Raw genomic sequence first — 5954 nt, forward strand, 5'->3', positions numbered from 1 at the left:
CAGACCCATCGGAAATATTTTAAGTAGTCTGGATTGGCATAAGCTCTTCAGAGTGATCAATTCTATACTTGCCCATTTTCTAACAATAATTCTTCATTTCATTTGTGTAATTGTGCAGAAGGTTTACCACATTCCAGTCAGTGACATAAGCACACTGTGGCTGACTCACTATGTACTGTGACATAATTTTGAAATTCATCAAGGCTGCAGCTGTAGGATTTTGCTTTTAGCTCCATTCTTGAAACAAAAATAATGAAAATGGGATTCAGGCCACTTTATAGTGTGTCATCAATATAAGTTAGAAACAGTTGTGGTTCTAACAGTGAGTTTTAGTACCATATTTAGTACATTCCCCCTTTGGCATAAAAACACAAACAGGCACTTATTTTTAGCTCACTGGCAATTCATTTCACATTTACTAAAGTTTGTCTAGGATTTCCACAGCCTTGAGCCTTTCACGTGAACATTTATCACTGTCATTATCATTGACAGTCCCTCACAATGAGGATGATGCCTGCAGGGTTTTATGATTGGTGTGTTCTCAGGTGAATGAACAAGCCAATCCAAAGGCTTTGGTCAGAGAGGGGAGGAATTGCCTTGATTCAGAGGAGGGAGTTCTGGAGAAAGGGTTTTACTCTCTGTTTCTATTTCCAACCCTTCACAGAGTTTATGCACTGATTCTGTTGTGGCTTATCAAATGAGGCACCTTCACAGGTCATGACTTGAGCCAACTTGCCACCAGCACTGATGTCAATTTGTCGCCTTTGCATCAAGGACTTCAGAGTTTCTCTATCCAGCCTGAGATCAGGCACTACCTTAAGTTGTGAAAAAAGGATCTGTTTGGGTTATTTGGCTTGCAAATTTGGTGTCTAGAATAGTGGATCTGACATCACGTGACCATGGTTATGATACTGGAGGAACTCTATTTGATGAGGATACTGGTCCTACTTGTCTCTGCGTGTCCTCAATGACATGCTGAAGGATTCACCAGCTACCTGTGCCTTTAGACAGTGATCAAAGTCTCACTGCAGTCTAGATGGATAGTGACAAAAACAGCATTGGAGACTAATTGCATTATCCTTCTAGGAGTGTTGAAGATATGTTTTGTGTAATGTCTGGAAGGCTGTACAGGGTGCCATTGTGCCAGGTCTGTTCTCTGGTAGTGACCTTTTGAAAAATATAACTGCATAGGTATTAAAAGGTTTCAGTGACTTTTAAATTACCCCGCTCAATAACAATAACTGGTGATGTAGATATTGTCTGAAGGAGGCTGGCGGACAGTCTTGTTCTTGCTGATATTATTGAGAGGCCAGTGCTTGCCATGTGGTCAGATGTTGTCAGTCCTGGATATATGGGATGGTCATTTCAGTCTTGGTTCTGAGTCTGTCAAGGTTGAAAAGCTTCCCATCAAATAAAAACTTAATCAAGCTGTGTTAAATTGTGCCAATATTAGTCACCATCGCGTGACTTTCAAAAATGGTTTCCTTTTGTTTAAAAGGTTAAGGTACACAGTATAATTTGACTTTTAACTATCTAGCATGTCCAATTTATTCCAATGTGTTTTATAAAATGTAAATTAATGCAAATTGGCATCCAATAAATATTTGAAACCTGCTTTCCAAATGCCTAGTTAATTAGCATTTTTTTCACTGGATGTTCCCAAATTTAAAATGGATAGAGGCTGTTGGTTATCAAAAGCAATGTTCAGAATTCCTATGTGTATGCACATCTCCAAAACACAATGTTCTCCAGCCTACAAAATCTTTTAAGTGAATAAACTGCTAACCTTGGAATGCATATCCTCAACAGCTCAGTAAAGACACTGGAGATTAACAGTATTGGCAGACTTTCTATGTACCACATTTACTATTGAAATTATACATATATACATTAGATTGCATGACACACACGTTATTCTGAGAGTTGTTGCAAGGTTCTCCAATATATTGCACTCGAGCCTATGGTGCCTTTGTCCTGACACAAACTGCCATCTACTGGAAAAATGGAGTACAGCAGTTATGTAACATTTGACATTTTGAAGGAAAAATTATAATAGGCTCCAAATAAATGTCTCAACAATCTTTCCTAGGCACACCATTTATAGAGTTAATCCATGTTATTATTTTATCTAAACAATAGAGGAAAGGAATATTATTCATTTACTGCAAGAAATGTTAAATAAAGACTTGGATTTATATATCTGTTCAGCACAACTCAGACAAAATCTTTCATAATTTTACTAAACCTCCATTAGGTAAAATTCCAAACTTATTTAAAAAGAAAAAGAGACCCAGTCTGAAAGTCCTTTCCTAATATTTATATCCATACATTTCTAGTATCATCCTTGCAATTTTCTCTGTATCCTTATTTCTTTTTAATAACATGACGATCAGAATTGCACAACATAATTAGTAACGAGGACAGAACCCCCCTGGTCCTCACCTTCCACCTCACTAACCTCTGTATACATTGCATCATCCTCCGTCATTTCTGCCACCTACTAACAGACCCCACCACTCGGGATATATTTCCCTCCCCACCCCAATCAGTATTTCGGAGAGACCCTTCTCCACGACTCTCTTGTCAGATCCACGCCCCCCTACCAGCCCACAACTCACTCCCAGCACCTTCCGCTGCCACCGCAAGAAGTGCAAAACCTGTGCCCACACCTCTCTCCTCATCACTGTTCAAGGCCCAAAGGATCCTTCCACATCCGACAGAAATTCACCTGTACTTCTTCAAATGTCATCTACTGTATCTGTTGCACCCAGTGTAGTTTCCTCTATATTGAGGAGACAGGACACCAACACGTGCACCAACCAACCCCACTGCCCCTTGGCTGAATACTCCCCCTCCCACTCTAACAAGGACATGCAGGTCCATCGCCTCCATTGCCTAACCCTAACCACCTGACGCCTGGAGGAAAAATGCCTCATCTTCTGCCTTGGGACCCTGCAACCGCATAGGATTAATGTGAATTTCACCATTTTCCTTATTTCCCCTCCCCCCACCTTATCCCAGTCGCAAGCCTCCAACTTGGCACCGCCCTATTGACCTGTCCATCATCTTTCCCATCTATCCACTCCACACTCCTCTCTGACCTATCACCTTCTTTCTCACCTTCAGCTACCTACTGCATTCTCAGCTACCTTCCCCCAGTCCCACCCCCTCCCATTTATCTCTCTGCCCCCTTGGCTCACAAGCCTCATTCCTGATGAAGGGCTTATGCCTGAAACGTCAATTTTCCTGCTCTTCGGATGCTGCCTGACCTGCTGTACTTTTCCAGCACCACACTCTCGACTCTGACCTCCAGCATCTACAGTCCTCACTTTCTCCTGGTCTAATTAAGGTTTGAAACTAGTTTAGCACAACTTCTCTACTTTTTGATTCTATCCCACCTGTATCTTGGCTTGTTTCTTTTCAGTGGCCTTTCTAACCGACTGTGCAACTTCCAGTGACTGGTGTTTTGTACCCAGGATCATTTGTTCATCTCCCTACTGAGACACACTCTTCCAAGTAATAAGTGAACACCCTATTTTTCCCCTTAAAAATGTATTATCTTGCATGTATTTATATTGAACATAATTTGCCAGTTAGTTGCCCATTCTGCAAGTGCAGTAATCTCTGTAATTTGTTTGCCAGTAATTTGACTGTAATTTGTCCCAAATGTTGGCAACTGCAAATTAAGACCATAAGACACAGGAGTGGAAGTAAGGCCATTCTGCCCATCAAGTCCACTCCACCATTCAATCATGGCTGATGGGCATTTCAATGCCACTTAGCCGCACTCTCCCCATAGCCCTTAATTCCTTGCAAGATTAAGAATTTAATGTTCTGGCCTCCACTGTGCTCAATGGCAATGAATTCCACAGGCCCACCACTCTCTGGCTTAAGAAATGTCTCCTCATTTCCATTTTAAATTGACCCCTTCTAAGGCAGTGCCCAAGGGTCCTAGTCTCCCCGCCTAATGGAAACAAATTCCCAGCATCCACCCTTTCTAAGCTATGCATTATCTTGTAAATTTCTATTAGATCTCCCCTCAACCTTCTAAACTCTAATGAATACAATCCTAGGATCCTCAGCCGTCCATCGTATGTTAGGCCTAACACTCCAGGGATCATCTGTGTGAATCTCCGCTGGTCCTTCCTGAGGTGTGGGCCCCAAAAATGGACACAGTATTCTAAATGGGGCCTAACCAGAGCTTTATAAATCTCAGTAGCACATCGCTGCTTTTACATTCCATCCCTCTTGAAATAAATGACAACGTTACATTTGCTTTATTAATCACGGACTCAACCTGTAATTCAACCTTTAGAAAATCCTGGACTAGCACTCCAAGATCCTTTTGTACTTTGGCTTTATGAATTTTCTCACCATTTAGAAAATAGTCTGTCCCTGTATTCTTTTTTCCAAAGTGCAAGACCTCGCGTTTGCTCACGTTGAATTTCATCAGCCATTTCTTGGACCACTCTCCTGAACTGTCTAAATCTTTCTGCAGCCTCCCCACCTCCTCAATACTACCTGCTTGTCCGCCTAACTTTGTATCATCATGAACTTCGCCAAAATGCCCCCAATCACTTCATTCAGATCATTAATATATAAAGTGAACAGCTGTGGCCCAGCACTGAACCCTGCGGGACACCACTTGCCACTAGCTGCCATTCCAAAAAAAAATTGCATTTTTGGTTCCAAATCATCGGTGTAACTCATGAACAACTCACGGGCAGCAGGATGGCACAGTGGTTAGCACCGCTGCCTCACAGCGCTAGAGACCCGGGTTCAATTCCCACCTCAGGCAAGTGTCTGTGTGGAGTTTGCACATTCTCCCTGTGTCTGCGTGGGTTTCCTCTGGGTGCTCTGGTTTCCTCCCACAGTCCAAAAATGTGCAGGCTAGGTGAATTGGCCATGCTAAATTGCCCATAGTGTTAGGCGTAGGGAAATGGGTCTGGGTGGGTTGCTCTTCAGAGGGTTGGTGTGGACTTGTTGGGCCGAACGGCCTGTTTCCAATCTAATACCAATTCATACCATGCTAGATTTGCCTTGTCTTCTTGGGGGTACCCAAACACATTTATGCCAGTGTGATGAGATGTGGAAATTCTCTTTATTCTTGCTGGTACTAGGTTTGCTGCAACTGAATGTAACTTTAGCGTGTGCAAGACATTAGATAATGCAAGTAGCAGAAGTACAATGAAGTCATAGAGTCATAGAGATGTACAATATGGAAACAGACCCTTCAGTCCAACTTATCCATGCCAACCAGATATCCCAACCCAATCTAGTCCCACCTGTCAGCACCCGGCCCATATCCCTCCAAACCCTTCCTATCCAGATGCCTTTTAAATATTGCAATTGTACCAGCCTCCACTATTTCCTCTGGCAGCTCATTCTATACACGTACCACCTTCTGCATGTTCAACCCCTCAGAAATGAACAGGAAATGACATCACCACAAACCCCAGGAACCCCATCCAGGACAAACATATAAATAGAAAGCAGGAGATAACAGCTTCGCTTCACTTGGAGGTCACCACTGATGATGTTACCTAGCCAGGTAATGAAACGTCTGGATATCAAACCTACAGCTCAGCGAGCAAACCTACACCCTAAACCTCAGCCTGAGCTACAAACCTTGCAAAAAACTTTGTCTTATTTTAACACATTTTTTTCCAAATTCCTCACTAAAAGTACATTTAAAATTAGTATTTGGCAGTTGCAACACAGAAGAATGGGACACTTACGTTTGTTGCTTTAATCAAAATAAGTTTTCGTATTCATTTATGAGGACATAATAATTGTTACATAACCTGAGGCGCCATGAGAAAGTATGCTTCTTCAGGCAGCACTAGCAGCAAAGGAACTTTAACTGTCTCCAGGAGGCAGGCGGAATTAAAATCACTCTTTATATCAACATTTCAGCTTGAATTAGGTTGGTAGATTAAGCAGGAGATTATGTG

Source organism: Chiloscyllium plagiosum, chromosome 12 (assembly GCF_004010195.1).
Source record: "Chiloscyllium plagiosum isolate BGI_BamShark_2017 chromosome 12, ASM401019v2, whole genome shotgun sequence".
Taxonomy (NCBI): Eukaryota; Metazoa; Chordata; class Chondrichthyes; order Orectolobiformes; family Hemiscylliidae; genus Chiloscyllium; species Chiloscyllium plagiosum.